Source organism: Phocoena sinus, chromosome 9 (assembly GCF_008692025.1).
Source record: "Phocoena sinus isolate mPhoSin1 chromosome 9, mPhoSin1.pri, whole genome shotgun sequence".
Taxonomy (NCBI): domain Eukaryota; kingdom Metazoa; phylum Chordata; class Mammalia; order Artiodactyla; family Phocoenidae; genus Phocoena; species Phocoena sinus.
In genome coordinates, this window is record NC_045771.1 from 1719245 (window position 1) to 1738760 (window position 19516).

Sequence of the window (19516 nt, forward strand, 5' to 3'; positions counted from 1 at the left end):
AAAAACAAGGTAAACTTTTTTGATAAAGCCAAATTAAATTCATAATGAAGTTCATAATCTTTCACATAATATTTCAAACTTTTCCGACAAATATTGTAATCTTGATTTACATTCCAGTTGGTGATGGGTCTAGGAGACAAGTAAGGGTCACTAGTCCTCAGGACCTTTTGTTTTGTGACTCAGAGCACCGAGGAAAGAGTGGGAAAGCTTTGGATTCAGATAGGTAGATCTTACTTTTGGGTTCTACGTGTAAAGGGGACATTTCTTACTTCTCCCCTCAGTATCCACGAGCCCTTCTCCACCAATTGTCCTGGGGATGCTTCAGTCCTGGGATGGAATATATGCCCAGCTTCAGCTCATCAGAAAATCTCAGTGCCCTGGCCATAGTGACTCACAGTAAGTCCCCTACACATGAACGAGATCCATTCTGAGAGTGTGTTCGTAAGTCCAGTGCGTAAGTGCAACAGAGCTAGCCTAGGTACTCAACTAACACAATCGGCTATATAGTGCTGTAATAGGTTTATAATACTTTTCACATAAAGAATACATAAAAAACAAAGAATGAAGAAAATGTTTTCAATCTTCTAGTACAATACCTTGAAAAGGACAGTAGTACAGAACAACAGGTGACCCACAGGGCCTGGCAACCAGTGAACAGGCAAGAAGAGTTACTGACTGGAGGAGGGAGAGGAGGTGGGAGACGGTAGAGCTGAAGGATCATCCATAGGGGATGGAGGGCGAGCTGCAGTGTCACTCACGCCTGACGTTGATGGCACAGGTTCTGGTTCCTTGCTGGATTCAATTCTATCTACCCTCTTGAAAAAATGATCCAGTAATGTCTGGGTAGTAGCTCTGTTTTTCTCGTCATAGGTGACGCGGTAGCACTGGATTGCATTCTGAAGGGCTGCCGCAACCTTCGTGGGCTGTTCTACGTCTGGGTCCTGTCCCTCAAAAACTCACAGTGCCTCCTCAAATAAAGAAAATCCCCTTGCCATTTCCTGCGTCGTGAATCTCTTCTTAGCAGTACCAGCTACACCACCGCTGCTGTTACGCTTGCTTCTGGACATCCTGGGCTAGAAATAAAGGTACTTGTACTGCTCCACTCCATACAGTCCTGTACAGTGAAGTACACAAAAGCACAGCCCCTTGTAGAGGCTGCACGCACGTGACAGCGTCCGCCAGACACGTGAACTACCTTACGTGATTGGACGTGTGAACGCACGTTCGCATCTCTGAAAGTTCGAAACTTGAAGGTTCGTATGTAGAGGACTTACTGTAACTGGAATGCACGTAGGACCTCGTGGGGCTAATCAGATGGACTCAGTATATTTGTGGCAGCTACTGGAAAATTCCTTTAATTCCTCCTACTGAATGTAGAAACAAGAAAAGACGTGAAACTGCAGCTGTGCTGGCTATCTTGTCATTACAGGGTGAGAGCCTGAAGCTGTCGGGGGCCATCGTGAACCTCCGAACGAGGATTATACAGGAAGTGGCAGAGATTTGGACAGAGTCCAAGCCCTGGTGAGATAGTTTAAGCCCTGAAGGTAGCCCAGCTCTGAGTCTTTCCACTTACCTGAGTGAATAGATTCCCTTTATGCTTCAGCCAGTTGAAGTCTGTTTTCTGTTACTTGTAATGGGAAGAATTCAAATGACAAATAGGTATATTATTACCACCTTAAGGCTCTGGTGAGCTTCAGACGGCATACGTATGTGAACTGCTTAGTTCAGTGCCTGCTAATCTTTATATCCATTTTAAGGTATTTTTATTGAACTTAAGCATCTAAGAAAAATTCCCATTTTAAAAATTCCTTCCCTCCATCCAAGTGTTTAAAATTTCAGGACAGTTTTACTACCTGCATGTTTTCTATCCTAAAGAAATGGGTCCTTCTTCTTAGCTACACAGAATATTTTTCTGCAGGCATTTGCTTAAAAACTTAGTCTTGCAATTATTACTTTGTAATTCTTGACAGAAAGCATAGCTGACATGATTGTTATTTGAAGATGTTATGAGGACCATGTTCCTCACCCGTCCTCCAGATAGAGTGTTCTGTCCGTCATCAGAATGTGACATTCTTGGATGGGAAGGGTTCAATAACTTGTATAACCCACCTTTCTCACTCCCAAAAGTATGCTGTCAGTGATTTGTAGTTACGCTTCTAGCGTTTTTGTTTGTTTCAAGATGGGCTTAAGAAATTGCCATATGTAGAGTGTGTTTGCATTCTCTGAAAACCCCGAGTACATTTTCCAAAGTACTGTCCAGTGCCCTTTATGTAAGCACTCATGTTACCTGAAAACTGGGTTCACCTCTCGGTGGGTGTTGAGTCAAAAGACACAACCAAGCCAAAGAGCGGGAGAAGAAAGGACTTATTACAGAAAGTCTCCTGCATACGAATGAGTTCCATTCCAAGAGCTTGTTCGTTGAGTCCAATTTGTTTGTAACTCCAGCGAAGTTAGCCTAGGTACCCAACGTTTACAGATGATGCCAGACACGTGAACTAAAGTGATTGGACCTATGAACGCACATCTGCATCTTTGAAAGTTCGCAACTTGAAGTTTCATACGTAGGGGACTTCCTGTACTTGCAGCAAGTAAGGAGAACGCTGGGGATCTTTTCCAAAGTGGTGTCTCCCCAAACAGCAAAGTTGGGGACGTTTTAAGCTAAGGGTACTTGCATATTCATGAAGGGGCTTGAGCAGAGGAGAACTGGGGCGAAGGTTGACAGAGTCCAAGCTTTAGTTTATCAAAGTCATGCTCTTTGAGCGCCAATGTCATCATCCCATCCTGTACCTGGCGGGGGCCGTAATTTCCGCAGAACTCAGTGACTGTATCGGATCGTTACGTACACCCCTTGAGGAGGAACTCTCTTTTATGGATGAACTATCGTTTCTTTTTTTAAAAATTAAAAAATTTTTTTGCGGTACGCGGGCCTCTTACCATTACGGCCTCTCCCGTTGCGGAGCACAGGCTCCAGACGCGCAGGCTCAGCGGCCATGGCTCACGGGCCCAGCTGCTCCGTGGCATGTGGGATCCTCCCAGACCGGGGCACGAACCCGTGTCCCCCGCATCGGCAGGCGGACTCTCAACCACTGCACCACCAGGGAAGCCATGAACTATTGTTTCTTGACTACTTTTCCTTTGGCCCTCACTTCCCTTAAGATCAGTCATTAGTGAGACCTGTTCAAAGGCAAGCATTGTGGCCAGGCTTAGATCACAAAATGGCTCAGGCCCAAAGTGGCTTCTCTTATGTCTAGAAAACCATGCCTGTTCCCTTTCTCTGGGGTCCCCCTACCCTATCTACTTACACTTGCATGATTAATATATTTTAGAATTTCAAAAACATGAATTGGATGTTCTGGGAATGGTCTGAAGAGAAAGGTGTAAGGTCGGATCTTAACAAACGGCACCGCGAAACAGAGGAAAGCTTCAAGTGAGCCTTATCAGGGAGCGCTCCCGGGCGAGGTTCACCGGTCCGAGAGAAAGGGGCCAGAGAAGTCGCACCCCGGCGAGGGCTGGGCAAGACTTTATAGGGGAAGAAGGGAAAGGAGTGTGGTGGATCTGGGAGGGCGCAGGGTATTCCTTATTCGGTGGTCTTTTCGGGTATCCTGGGGGACCGTTAGTCCCGCCCCTCGAAAGGCGGGAAGGCTGGGCTGGGTTCAAAGTCCCCAGGTCAGTTCCTGGAACTGGGTGGTCCGGAATGTCTCCAGGTCAGTTCCTGGAACCGGGTGGTCGGGAGAATTTCGGTCTGATGCAACCTGTGAATCTGATTGTGTTCCCCTGCCTCGGGCCAGTTGGCCTTACAAAAGGAACTGAGAGGAAATGAGATGCACATGGAGAGGACAAGCTGGGTCTGGCTGCTTTGCTGGGTTGCACAGCGGACACAGGTGTGCCTGGAACGAGCACGCCGTGTTCTGTTCTCCACGTGCTGAAGAAAGAAGCCTCCTGTGTGGTGCTATAGTTTAGCGATCCAGGCATCAACATTGTGACAAGGAGGGTGATGGCGCCCACACATCTCGAAGGAGGGGCAGCCAAAGACAGGAAGGGCCGGCTATTTAACGGGAAACACTTATAGGAGGGGGGAAATCTTATATTTTGTCTGTGTAGGAGCAATGCAGGTGCTACTGAGTCCAAGCGCGTACTGCTCCCCGCACAGCAGACCTAAATCCAGAGACAAGGTCTTGGGGCAAGGAATGGTGACTTTATTCAGAAAGCCAGCAGACTGAGAAGATGGTGGACTCGTGTCCCAAGAACCATTGTACCCAAGTTAGCATTCAGGCTTCGATTTTGCTAAAAGAGGAGGGGTTGTTGTAGACTTCTTGGTGCCAGAATCCTTTGTTCACAGGGTTCCTTTAAACCTCCGGCAAGAGAATTGTTATTTTCCGTTCTGACGCTTTTTACCTCTACATAAATGGAAAGTGTTACACCTTTAAAGGTCAAGCCTGGGAGGTAGAGCATTGAGAAAGGGCTATTATGTACCATATATATTTCAGGCTCTAGGCAACCTTCTTTTACAAAAGGTGCAGAGCCAGCGTGACCGAGCACAGGCCACTGAGCACAAGGTTTAGATTCAATGTGCAGTCAGGTGTGTTCTTCTTTGCCGCACAGGGAAAGTGTCCAAAACCTAGAACTGGTAGTTGGAGTTTGTCTCCTGGTTGAGGAGGAGTTTTTTCCCACTATTACCGCAGAGACAAATTCTTGGAGACTAGCGGTGGGAAAGTATGGCTTCTTAATACATTTGGTTCACACAGATTGAGTTTGCCCATCGGCCAAGGCTCTGAGCTCTGCGCTGACGGGCTGGAGGCAGGGTCAGAGTGGTTCTTCCTGGTTTAACCTCCTCTACTTCCTCCTCACATATTCAACATGTTAATTTACCTGAAGAACATTCTTAGTCCTACTCGATGCACATTTCACTCCTGCCTGTCTTACCACGGTCCTTGACGCTGAATATATTATAAGCACATAATACAGAGCGTTTCTGTACGGCTTCCCGTTATTAACATCTTGCATTTGTGTGCTGTATTTGTCCCAATCAACCAACCAGTGTTGATGCATTCTGATTAACTGAAGTGTATAGTTTAAGCAATCACTTCTCCTTTTGTACAGTCGTAAATGTCTTGACAGTTGCATCACATCATGTGTGTAGGATCAAGTATCATTCACAGAATTTCACTGCCCTAAAAATCTCTCCCTTCCTTCCCCCAGGACCTCGGGCGACCACTAATCTCTGTACTGTCTATAGTTTTGCCTCTTCCAGAATTTCACAGAGTTGGAATCATACCGTATGTAGCCTTTTTAGACTGGCTTCTTCACTAGAAATATGCGTTGACGTTTCCTTCATGTCTTTTTATAGCTTGATAGCTCATCTCTTTTTACTGCCGAGTAATATTCCATTGTTTGGATGTACCAAGTTTGTTTACCACTCGCCTACTGAAGGACACCGTGGTAGCTTCCAGGTTTTGGTGATTGTGAGTAAAGCTGTTGTAGACATTTGTGTGCAAGTTTTTGTGTGGACCTCAGTTTTCAACTCATTTGGATTTTTGCTGGATTATATGAAGACTACGTTTAGCTTCGTAAGAACCTGCCAGATAGTCTTCCAAAGTGGACCTTTTGTTTTGTTTTGTTTTGTTTTTGCGGTACGCGGGCCTCTCACCGCTGCGGCCTCTCCCGTTGCGGAGCACAGGCTCCGGACGCGCAGGCTCAGCGGCCACGGCTCACGGGCCCAGTCGCTCGGCGGCACGTGGGATCCTCCCGGACCGGGGCACGAACCCACGTCCCCTGCATCGGCAGGCGGACTCTCGACCAGTGCGCCACCAGGGAAGCCCGCAACGTGTACCTTTTGAATCCCCACCAGCTCCACATGCCCATCAGTACTTGATATTGTAAGTTATTTGAATTTTAGCCATTTTGAGAGGTGTGTAGTGGCATCTCATTTTTGTTTTAATTGGCAACTCTCTTAGGACAGGTGATGTTGAGCATCTTTTAGTATTCCTATTTGCTATCTGTACATTTGCCTTGGTGAGGTGTCTGTTCAGATTTTTTGTCCATTAAAAAAAATAGGTTACCTTCTTATTGTTCAGTGGTAAAAGTTCTTTGTATATTTTGAATATAAGTCCATAATTAGATATGTGTTTTGCAAAGATTTCCCCCCAGTCTGTGTCTTCTCTTTTTCATTCCCTTAACAGTGCCTTTGACAGAGCAGAGTTTTAAATTTTAATGAAGTCCATCTTTTAAAACTTTTTCCTTTCATGGATTGTGCTTTTGGTGTTGTTATTAAGAAGTCATTGCCAAAGCCAAGCTCACCTAGATTTTCTCACAGGTTATCATCTACAAATTTTCTACTTTTGCATTTTACATATAGGTGTATTATCCATTTGGAGTTAATTTTTGTGAAAGATATAAGGTCTGTGTCTAGATTCCCTTTTTTTTTTTTTCTGGGCTCTCTATTCTGTCCCATGTATCTGTCCATTCTTTCACCAGTGCCACATTGTCTTGATTACCGTAGCTTTATAATACGTCTTTTAAGTTGGGAGGGGGTAGTGCTTGAACTTTGTTCTCCTTTTTTAGTACCGTGTGGGCTATTCTGGGTCTTGTGCCTTCTCAAATGAACTGTAGAATCAGTTTGTTGGTTGCCACAAAATAATTTGCTGGGATTTTGATTGTGTTGTATCCATAGATCAAATTGGGGAAGAATTGATATTTTAAACGTACTGTCTTCCTCTCCATGGACATGGAATATCTCTCCATTTGTTTAGATCTTTGATTTCTTTCATCAGAGTCTTGTGATTTTCCATACATAGGTCTTATACATATTTTATTAGATCTATACTTAAGTATATCATTTTTATTGGAGCTAATGTAAATGGTTTTCTGTTTTTAATTTCAAATTCCACTGGTTCATTGCTGGTATACAGAATAGTGATTGACTTTTGTGTATTAACCTTGTATCCTGCAACCTTGCTATAATTGCTTATAAGTTCCAGGACTTTTCTTTTTCTTTTTGCTAGTTCTTTGGGATTTTCTATATAGACAATGATGTCTTCTGAGAACAAATATAGTTTTAGTTCTTCCTTCCCAGTCTGTATACTTTTATTATTTACTTTTATTGTCTTTTTGCATTAGATAGGACTTTCAGTGTGATGTTGAACAGGTGTAGAATGAGGAGACATTCTTGCTTTTCTTCCCCATCAGACAGGTAAAGCATCTAGTTTCTCACAATTAAGTCTGATGTTAGCTGTAGGTTTTACACAGACGTTCTTTATCAAGTTGAGGAAGTTCTCCTCTATCCCTAGTTCACCAAGAGTTTTTATAATGAATCGGTGTTGAATTTTGTCATGTGCTTTATCTGCATCTATTGATGGGATCATATGTTTTTTTTCTTTTGATGCCTGTTGAGGTGATGGATTACATTAATTGATTTTTAAATGTTGAACCAGCCTTGCCTACCTGGAATAACGTTCACTCGGTCATGTGTGTAATTCTTTTCCTACATTCTTGGATTCTATTGGCTAATAATTTGTTGAGGAACTGGCCTCTGTTTTCAGCAGGGATAGTGGTTTGTAGTCTTCCTTTCTTCTCACGTCTTTACCTAGTTTGGGTATCAGGGTAATGCTTCTGTTTTTCTGGATGAGATTGTCGAGAATTTGTCTGAGTTCTTAAAAGTCTGGTAGTGAAACACTCTGGACCTGCTGCTTAACTGCTTTGGCAGGTTATTGGTTGTTAATGTACTGTCTTGAATATAGGCCTATTCAGATGATCTATTTCTCTTTTTATGAGTTCTGTTACATTGTATCTTTTGAGGAATTGGTCCATTTGATTTAAGTTATCAAATTTGTGGGTGTAGAGTTGTTCAGAATATTCCTTTACTATTTTTTATGTCCAGTGGGTCGTTAGTGATCCATTGATAATTCCACTTAAATTTCTGATTAGCAATTTCTGTCTTCTCTCTTCTTTTCTTGGTTAGAGGTTTATAAATTTTATTGCTCTTTTTAAAGTACCAGCTTTGGTTTTGTTGATTTTTCTCTATTGTTTTCGTGTTTTCAATTTCATTGATTTCTGCTCTAATTTTTTAAAAAATAAATTTATTTATGGCTGCGTTGGGTCTTCGTTGCTGCACGCAGGCTTTCTCCAGTAGTGGCGAGTGGGGGCTGCTCCTCGTTGCGGTGCGCAGGCTTCTCATTGCGGTGGCTTCTCTTGCTGCGGAGCATGGGCTCTCGGTGCTCGGGCATCAGTAGTTGTGGCACGTGGGCTTAGTTGCTCCGTGGCATGTGGGATCTTCCTGGGCAAGGGCTCGAACCCGTGTCCCCTGCACTGGCAGGCGGATTCTTAACCACTGTGCCACCAGGGAAGGCCCTCTGCTCTCATTTTTATTATTTCTTTTCTTCTGTTTGCTTTATGTTTCTATTGCTCTTCTTCCTCTAGTTTCCTAATGCAGAAGCTGAGATGATTGGTTTAGAATTTTCTTATTTCCTAACATATGCAGTCAATGCTATAAATTCTTCTTTAAGCACGGCTTTTGCTGCATCCCACAATTTTTGATAAATTGTATTTTCATATTCATGTAGTTTAAAATATTAAAAAAAATCTCTTGAGACTTTTTTCTTTGATTCATGTCTTATGTAGAAGTGTGTATTTTATTCCTCAAATATTTTGGCATTTTCCAGCTATGTTTCAGTTATTGGTATCTAGTTTCATTCCAGAATGTTGTCTATCTTGATGAATATTCCATGTGAACTTGAGAATGGACGCTGTGCTCTTGTTGAATGAAGTATTCTTTAAATGTCAGTTAAATTCAGTTGATCGATGACACTGATCAGCTCAACCATGTCCTTAATGATCTTCTGCTGGCTGGATCTGTCAGTTACCGATGGCAGGCTGTTGAAGTTTCCACCTGTAATAGTGGATTTGCCTCCTTCTTCTTGCAGATATGTAAGTTTTTACCTCACATATTTTGACACTGTTGTTAGGTACCTATGCATTAAAGATAGTTATGTCTCCATGTAGAATTGACCCCTTTTATCATTATGTAATGCCTGTCTTTATCTTTGATAATTATCCTTGTTCTTACGTCGGATTTGTCTGAAATTAGTACGGCCTCTCCAGCTTTCTTTTGATTAGTGCTAGTATGGTGTATCTTTCTCCATCCCTTTACTGTTAATCTAGCATTGTCTTTATTATATAAAGTGCGTTTCTTTTAAACAACATGCAGTTGACTCTTGCTTTCTAATCCACTTTGTGAGTCTCTGTGTTTTAATTAACGTATTTAGACCATTCACATATAAAGTGATTCTTATATAGTTGGATTAATATTTAGCATGTGTTTTCTATTTTTTGCACTTGTTCTTTATTTCTTTTTTATCTTTTCCTCTTTTTCTGCCTTCTGTGATTTTATTTGAACATTTCATGTTGTTTCATTTTCTCTCCTTTCTCAGTATATCAATTATGCTGCTTTTAAAAATTATTTTAGTGGTTGCCTTAAAGTTTACCATATACATTTGCAACTAATATAAATCCGATTTCAAATAACACTATACTGCTTCACGGATAGGAGTAGACCCACCCCCTCTCCCATCCCTATAACACTGCTGTCATCCATTTCACATATCTATAAGCTATAAATCACCCAATATATTGCTCTTTGTTGATTATATTGAATGAACAGTAAATCTATCAGATCATTTAAGAACGTGAAAGATTTTGTTTTGCTTTCATCTATTCCTTCTCTAACAATCTTTTTTTCTTTAAGTATATTTGAATTTCTGATCTATATCATTTTCTTTCTTTCTGAGGAAATTCTTTCAACATTTCTTGCAGGGCAAATCTACTGGTAGCAAATTCCTTCAGTTCTTTTTTTTTTTTGTCTGTAAAGGTCTTTATTTCTTCATCATTTAAAAAACTACTTAGGTGAAATTCACATAGAATAAATTAATCACTTTATTTTATTTGTTTTTGGCTGTGTTGGGTCTTCGTTGCTGCACGCGGGCTTTCTCTAATTGCGGCGAGTGGGGGCTACTCTTTGTTGTGGTGCATGGGCTTCTCATTGTGTTGGCTTCTCGTTGTGGAGCACGGGCTCTAGGCGCACGGGCTTCAGTAGTTGTGGTGCACGGTCTTAGTTGCTCCGTGGCATATGGTATCTTTCTGGACCAGGGATCGAACCCGTGTTCCTGCATTGGCAGGCGGATTCTTAACCACTGCACAACCAGGGAAGTCCCAAATTAACGACTTTAAAGTGAACAATTCAGTGGCATTTAATATCTTCAAAATGTTGTGCAACAACCACCTCCATCTAGTTCCAAAATACTCCTGTAACTCCATGGTGAGAATAAACTCCCATGCCCGTTCCCTCCTCCTCCAGCCCCTGGCGATCACCAGTCTGCATTCTAACTCTGTCCTGGGTATTTCATATACATAGAATCATGCATTGTGTGACTTTTTATGCCTGATCTCTTTCACTTGTCATAATGTTTTCGAGGTTCATCCATGTTGTAGTATGTATCAGTACTTTATTCCTTTTTATGGCTCAATAATATTCTGTGTACACACCACAATTTGTGCATCCATTCATCTGTTGTTAAGACGTTTGGGCTGTTCCCACATTTTGGCTAATGTCACTGACACTATAGTGAACATGCATGTAAATGCATTTGTTCAACTATGTGTTTTCAATTCTTTTGTGTATATACTAGGAGTGAAACTGATGTCATACGGTAAGTCTATGTGATTGCCAAACTGTTTTATATAGCAGCTGCGCCATTTTACTTCCTATCAGCAACATACAAAGGATCCAGTTTCTCCACATTATCTCCAACACTTGCTGTTTTTGACGTAAAAAAACTATAGCCATCCTAGTTGTTGTAAGGTGGTGTCTTGCTGTGTTTTTGATTTGCATTTCCGTAAGGACTAATGACACTGAGCATCTTTTCATGTGCTTGGTGGCCATTTGTGTATCATCTTTGGAGAAATGTCTATTCAAGTCATTTGCTCATTTTTAATTGTCTTGTCTATTTGTTGTTGAGTTTTAGGAGTTCTTTATATATTCCGGAAATGAAACTTTTATCACATGTGATATAATGGCAAATATTTTCTCCCATTTTCACTCCCTTGATAGTCTCCTTTGATACTCAGAATTTTAAATTTTGATGGCGCCCAATTTATCTATGTTTTTCTTTGGTTGCTCGTGTTCTTGGTGTCATACCCAAGAAATCATCACCAAATCCAATATCATGAAGATTGTCCCCTATGTTTTCTTCTAAGAATTTTATAGTTTTAGCTCTTACATTTAGTTCTTTGATCTATTTTGACTTAATATTTGTCTATGGTGTAAGGCAAGGGCACAACTTCGTTCTTTTACGTGTGGATATCTATTTTTCCCAGCACCATTTCTTGGGAAGACACCATCCTTTCCCCATTGAATGGTCTTGGCATCTTGGTCAAAAATCAATTAACCATAGATGTGAAAGTTTATTTCTGGGATCTCAATTCTATTCCATTGGTCTATGTGTCTGTCCTTATGCTGCTGCCATATTGTTTTGATTACTGTACTTTATAGTAAGTTTTGAAATTGGGAAGTATGAGACTACAACTTTGCTCTTCTTTTTCAAGATTGTTTTAGGTATTCCGGGTCCCTTGATTGAAATTCCATATGAATTTTAGAATTTATTTTCTCATTTCTTCAAAAACACCATTGGGATTTTGATAGGGGATTCATTGCAATGAATCTGTGTACTGCTTTGGGTAACACTGTCATTTTAACAGTATTAAACCTTCCAATCCAAGAACACAAAATGATTTCCATTTACTAAGGTCTTTAATTGCTTTCAGCAACATTTTGTAGTTTTCAGTGTAAAAGTCTTACACCTTCTTGGATAAATTTATCCCTAAATACTTTATTCTTTTTGATGCTGTTGTAAATGGAATAGTTTTCTTAATTTCCTTTCCAGATTGTTCATTGCCAGTGTCTTTTTCACTTTGGAAGGATAATTTCACCAGATACAGAATTCTAGGTGAGTGGGTTGTTTTTTATTTCAACACTTTAAGTATTTTACTCCATTCTCTTCTTGCTTGTGTGATTTCTGAGGAGAAGTCTGATGCAAACCTTATCCTTTATAGGTAGGGTGTTTTTCTTCTCTGACTTCTTTCAAGATTTTCTCTTTTTCTTTGGTTTTCTGTAGTTTGTATATGATATGCCCAGGTGTACACTTTTTGGTATTTATCTTGCATGATGTTCTCTGAGCCTCCTGGATCTGTGGTCTGCTGTCTGTTATTAATTTTGGAAATTCTTATCCATTATTATTTCAAATATTTCTTCTGCTCCTCTCTTTCCTTCTCCTCTGGTATTCTCATTACATGGATGTTAAATCTTCAGTAATTGTCCCACAATTCTTGGATATTCTCTTTGTTTCTTTTCTTTTCTTTTCTTTTCTTTCATTCTTTTTTCTCTTTGCACTTCAATTTGAGAAGTGTTTATGGCCAAATCTTCAAGCTCACTGAGTCTTTCCTTAGTTATATGCAGTTCACTGATGAGCCCTCAAAGGCACTCATTTCTGTACAGCGTTTTTGATTTCTAGCATTTCTTTTTGAATCTTTCTTGGAGTTTCCATCTCTGCTTACATTACCCATCTGTTCCTGCATGTCGTTCACTTTTTCTGTTGGTGCTATTATTATATTAATCATAGTTAAAAAAATCCCCATTTGATAATTTCAAATCTCTGCCATATTGGAGTCTGGTTCTCATGCTTGCTTTGTTTCTTCAGACAGCAGTTTTTTAATGCCTTTTGTATGTCTCATTATTTTTGGTGAAAGCCAGGCATATGTATTGGGTAATGGGAACTGAGGTAAACAGGCCTTTAGTGTAAAGTTTTATGTTTATCTGGCGAGGAGTTGTGCTGTGTTTAATCTTTGCTGCAGCTGGAGGTATCAAAGCTTCCATTTCCCCTGATGTCTTTGTTTTTCTCTCCTCTACTGCCTTTGGATTTCCCCTGAAACTCTCTCTTAGGTAGATGCTGTGTTTCAGCTCTTAGTTATAACCACTCTGATTCTCCTGGAGCCCTGCTGATGTGTAGCAAGGTATTGGGGAGGAGAAGCATTCTATAATCTTACAATTAAATGGGCTGGCGTCCTTGGGCTGTGACCTTTAGAAGAGTCCCTCAGCCTTCTCCCCATCCCCTCATGTGAGACAGGAAGACCAGCGGGGCCTCGATTCACCCAGTTGTCCTCTCCCCAGGTCACACTGGCTCCAACAAGAAAGTTTCTCCTGAGGGCTGGTTCTTGGGCAAAGAAGGGAAAGCTCTGAGTATATTTCAAAATACCTCCTCCCTTGCCTGTCCCCTCCCACTGCCACAGACACCGGAGGTCTTCCTGCAAGATTCACCACGAGAACACGCTCAGGCTCCTGTAGGTAAAACGCACGGAAGACCCGCCCCCAGTGGTTTTTAAATCTTAAGCTGGTCCACACCCAGGCTCCAGAGATTCTCCATTACCCGTTACCCTCGAAGTGAGCCGTCAGCTGCTGCTGGAGCAGGGGCTTCCCAGCCAGCGAGCCGGGAGTCTCTGCACTCACTTCTCTCTGGTTTTCTGGTGATGGTTGGCCCTCTGACCTCAATCTTCTGGTCATTCTAAGAAAAGCTGTTGATTGTTTTTTCTTGTTGTGAGGATGGGAGTGATGGCTGCAAGCTATTTATACATCAAAGTAAAAAGCAGAATCTGTGAATCTAGATAAGTTTTTTTTTTTCTGTAACTGTCGTCTTGTGTGTTACTTCCTTTCATTCCCTTTCATTGCATATTTTTTCTTTCTCCCTCATTATCAGTCCTTTTAGTTTTTCAAACTTTTATTTTATATGATCCTAGAATTTTTTTTACTTATTCCTTTAGCTGTCCAGTACCTACTTTTTATTTGGTGTATATATTATTTCTAAACTTTTCCCAGATTTTTTTTACTTTCATAAGTTGTTGGTAAGTTACTGAATGCATAGATTTGGATCTTTATTTATTTTCAAGTGTTGGGTTTTAAAAAGAAAACCTTTACTGTTTTTGTAAAATCATAGAGGCTTGTTATAAAATTTCTACCATATATAACTGTACAAAGAAGAAAGTAAACGTATACACACACATATAAACATATTCGGACATACTTAAAATCCCACCACCAAGGAGTAATTATCATGAACATTTGGTGAACATCATTTAGCCATATTTCCAATGCATATATACAGAGAGACAGATTACAAAAGCAAATTTGAGATAAAGAGAATCCCACTATACATGCTTTTTTAAAAATATAAAGTATTGAGGTTATTTTTAGATAAAATATTTTACTACAATATTTTTGTTTCTAAAAGATCTTTCTAAAATATATGAAAACAGTGAAATAGTGCTATCCAGTTTCATGATCAAATTTATCTACCGAAACATTTATAAAATTCGCTCTCTGGAAATATCCCTTCTACCTTCTACTATCAGCTATGCCTCAGCTTCTTTGTCCGTCTCTCACAGACAGAGGACACTCTGAACTTTTAAGAATATGAGACAAAGAAGTCGCAAAGCTAAAATTACAAATCTTGTGAAAGAATCAAGACTTAATGTTGTTGATGAAAATGACATGGTAGCCTCACAGGTAAAGCTATCACTGATTGAAGATCTGGTAGATTTAGAGCAGGTAGTGATTTTAGAGGAGAAAAGGACGAGGATGATGGCCAGGAAGGAGCTTCAAAAGAGAAAGGTTTAGAGGTTGAAGGATTAAGAGAAGCTCTTGGGAACACATTGAAGAATGTCTTGAATCATCTGCGACAAGAGACTCTGCTTTAAAAGGCGAAGTTGAAGTGAAGGGATGTCACAGTGCAGCCTTTAGGTCTGGCACTATTTATTCATAGTATGACCCATCCGTTTGGCTTCTGGTTATACATCTGTCACAGCTTGTAATGATGTCTACAGTTCTCTACTCCCTTCATGTTGTGGAAATAAAGACCGGCCAAGAACACACAGGCTGTTGATTCAGGGCTTGCTATCGCAAGGGAGTCGGCCACCAGCACTTGTTTTCAGCAGAGCCTTGAAGGCAGGAAGGGGAGTGGGGGGGCTGCCCAGTGAAAAGGGGGAAGGCTCAGGTGTGCCCTGCTGGAGCCTGTGAGCACAGGGAAGCTGGCGGTGGGCTAAACAGAAGTGGGACATCTTATACGACTGGTTGGTGGCAACTTAGCTCTTCTGCTTTGCCCTGAGTTGACAGTAGGGGTAAAACACACGGAAGCTGGCATGGACCAGTCCTGACTGCCTGGCCGATGGCTGCAGGAGGCTGTGGTCTGGCTTCCTGGGCTGGTTGCTGCAGAGACTGTGGGTCAGCGTTCTGTTGTCACGTACGGTCTGGCTGTTGTCCATTTGTATACTTAGTCCCTCCGTGTTTCCGTGCCGTGTCAGTTGCCTGTTGTCACAATAATGCCCTATTACAGCCCCTCTCCACCCCAGACTCAGGGGGTTGCACACAATAAGATTCATCTGAGTTACGCGTGAGCCTACGTGTTGGCGATTTTGGCTGGCCTTAGCTGGAGGCTATCCTCACCTCATCTGGGATGACTTCTCACATGAACAGCCAACTCACTAAGGAAGAAACCAAAAACAGCTATCATTCAAATGGCATTGGCAGGCCATCGGAGGACCTGGGCTAGCTGGGGCAGCTGGGGTCACTCAGCCGTGCCCCACAAGCTTTGCGTTTCCAGGCTGGCTGGCCTAGGCGTGTTCTTCACGATGACGGCAAAGTGCAAGGGGGCCACTCTGGCCTTTGTTGGCATGCGTGTTACTATGCTGACAGTCAACGCAAGTCACAGGGCGAGGCCCAAATCAGAGGGGCGGCACCGCAAAGGACCGGAGAGCGTCTGGGTACAGGAAGAAGGGGCAGGTCCAGCTGGTGTGCGAACTCTTGGCCTGTGACTTTGTGTTTGTTCACCCCTCGCACCTGGGCGTGGCCACATCGCGTGCTTTGTCTGGACAAGTGAAGTTGTCGGGTATGAGAAGACAACTTCATTGACATATGAAACATATCTTTGCTACTTTTTAAGTGAGATCTTAGCTCACGGGTCCAGAATTTAACTCATCCAGACACTGTTTAAAATGAGGCCATTAAACTACTTTTATGCAGTTGCCTATGTATTTTTTTCACAGCTCAAAGGTAAGTTGGAAGTAAATGTGTGAAAATTTTGTGTCATACGTGTCATTCATATGGTATTTATTTTCACTGTTACTGAAATCCTCTAGAAGTTTCCATATGAAGTATCCATTCTTTTTTTTTTTTTAATTGCACTCAATTTCTCAGCTCTGAGACTTTAGGTAGCAACAGTCTTTTATATAGGTTGTACTTTTCAGTCATATTAAATCCTATTATAATAACTGTCACTATCTCTTTATTACCCTTAAAATGATTCATAAAGAAAGTGAGTTTGGAGTATATTTAAGTACAGCAGGTGTGTGAATTTTGTAAGAAATCATCACGTTTTGTGTACACAGCAACGCGTGAAGTTGAATACTGAAAGGCTCCAGCTGCCTCAGTTGTGACGGTGTCGAATAGGAAATAAACACTGGAACAAATGTCACGTTAGGAACTTTTACGAAGCTTAAACTCCTTTAACAGAAAAAGAGGTAGTTTTATGTAAGTAGGAACACAAAAAGAAACTGCTAAATGAAAGATAATGCATGAAATATTAGTCCTCTTTTTCTAAAGCTGTTCTATTATGTTATACTCCTCTCAGTGGCTTGGTTTGGGAGTATTTTCATGTATATTTTAATTGAAGTTTGTTTCTGTGTTATTCTCGGCATAACTACTTTATGTGGCCACATCTTTAAATATATGTTTGATTTGTTTATTCATTAAACTAATATTTATTAAACGTCTATTCTATGAAAGTATGATGCCAAGAACTCTAGAGACATTACAGTTAGGTCAGTTCAGAGCCCTCCCCGCCCTCAAGGAGACTTTAGTTTCGAAGGAGGAGAAGAACGAGTGTGTGAAGAACTGAAGTTAAGGTAAAAAGGGCTTCCCTCCACTCGTGGAGAAGCGTGGGTAAGCTGGGGGTGGGGTGGGGGGAGAGACGGCCCTCTGGCTTTGGGGTGACAGGCTGGAATCAGAGAAGCCTTGCGGGAGAAGGTGGACCATGAGAGCCCAAGAGATCTGGGCACGAGGCGCAGAGCAAGCGTCCTGGAAGGAGTCACACAGGTGAGCAGGTGGGGAAGCTGTGTTCGGGGCCAGGTGACAGCAGGTTTGGCTGCGGAAGGAGGGGAGAGGGGACAGGTTTGCAGTGAGCCGGTGGGAAGTGGGAAGGACCAGAGGTGCTGAGTGAGGGCAGGACCCGTCGGGACTGTGCTGTGAGGAGCCTGACCTGGCAGGAGTCTGGCCGAGAGAGGAGAGTCTGGGCCAGAAGAGCTTTCCGGGAGGGATGGAGCAGCATTAGGGACAAGGGCGGCCAGGGCGAGGCGGGCAGGAGGGCGGGCAAGGGGGCGGGCAGGGGGGGGCGGGCAAGAGGGCGGGCAGGGGGCCGGTCAGGGTGCCCCGGAACTCGGGGGACCAGGTGCTCGGAGGCCGCAGGAGACAGTGTTCTGTGCACGGAGCCAGTGCTTACCTACGTGGCCTCAAACAATCACAACTCATGAAAAATATAGCACAGGGAGATCAGCTCGGTGCTTTGTGACCGCCTGGAGGGGTGGGATAGGGAGGGTGGGAGGGAGGGAGACGCAAGAGGGAGGAGATATGGGAACATACGTATATGTATAACTGATGATAACTTTGTTATAAAGCAGAAACTAACACACCATTGCAAAGCAATTATACTCCAATAAAGATGTTAAAAAAATAGTTTCAGTGGCCTCAAACAATCACAACTCATGAAAAATAGTTTCAGTGTGGCAAAGAAGAAAGCTTTAGGTTCCTAACTGAGACTTTTTTTTTCCTGCAGGAATTTCCATAATAACTTAAAAAAAAGATGTCGACAGCCATGAAACTAAGCATCACTAAGGCCTTCCAGTGAGCGCACGTAGCCTTTGCTGGAGAGTAAAGAGTGAAGACGGAGCTTTTGCTGTCACTTCTGGTGTTGCCATAGCTCAGTGCTTCTTGCACATTTTGTCACCTCTGATCTCACAGAGGAAGGCCCACGGCCTTCATTCAGCAGTCTGCAATTTCCCTATTTTTGTTCTGTGACTATCAGTTGTTGCCCAAATTGCGTTACCTAATTTTTCTGGGTCGTTATGGGGGGGAAGGGATTAGTCAGATTTTGAAATGTTAGCTCAGTTTTGAATTGACTGATTTTCAGGTTCTGGCAGGACATCTGAATCCAAAAATATACGAAAAAAATGAAAACCAGCAGTCTCATGGAATTGAACATAGTTTGCTTGTTCTTCTTCTTTGCGGTGTTCCCAGCACACAGCTCTGCGGCCCACCCCCATAGGAGACGCCCAGCGAACGTTTGTGGAATTCATCCTTTTCTGTGTTGGAATACCCATATGGTTTAAACCCTCCAACCCGCCGTTAGGGATAAAAAAGGAGGACTTTTTTTCTTTGATTCCGGAAGGGTTTTGAATTAGAAGGTCAGTGTGTCGGTTCTTAAACCATTATAGTCGCTATGTTTATTAGGATAAACTGTTCTTAACACAGTACAATAAAGCTTGGGGTTTTAGAAGTAAAAAGACAGGTTCAAATCCAGGCTCTGTCACTTACTAGGTGTGTGTGTGTGATCTTGGGCAAGATCTAGCCAAGCTGCCCAAGATCTTCTTTGTGCCTTAGTTTCCTCACCTGGAAAATGGGAGTAATAATATCTGCCTCCGGGGATTTTTGGAGGATTAAGTTAGGTAGTATACGTAAATTAAATTAGGTGATTTTGTAGGATTAAGTGAGGAAATATATGTAAAGCACTTACCTGGTGCCTAGTAGGTAGCATGTGCTTGGAAACGGTTGGCGTTTTTGCTATTAGTAGTGGTTACAGGTGATGTAATGTACAACCAGGCGAAGCTGGTGTTTTTGTCCCGGTGAATTTGATGGCCGGTCCTTATCAAAGCGTCCCTTGTGGTAAAAGTCCATGCGGGAGAGAGCCAGGCTGTGTAGTGTTGCCAATGTATGGAAGTCTTGCTTCTATACCGTCTGGTTGGGTACAGATACACTACAAATTATTTTTCAACTATGAAAATAGAGGCAAATTAACTTGTTTTATTTGAACTTATGCTACTTAGTTTAAACTTTACAACTGGGTTTCAGACAACAGCAGATTGAAATCACCAGTTCTCTGAACAATGGAAATTTCAGTGCTTGTAGTATGTGAGTTTTATTTATGTCTTTTCCTTATTCTTTAAAGCTCTTCGCGCTTTGAGAATGTAGTAGAGTTCTATCATTTCGGACCTCAGAATTAGCATTGAAAACATGGGATTCTTTACCTGGATTGATGAAAGTAATTTATTGTTTGCTGGGTCAAACACAGCATGCTATTTGTCACACTGTGGTTTGTGTATCTTTCTAGAAGCTTTCAACTTTGATCTGAGTCAAAGTACACTCAGTAGC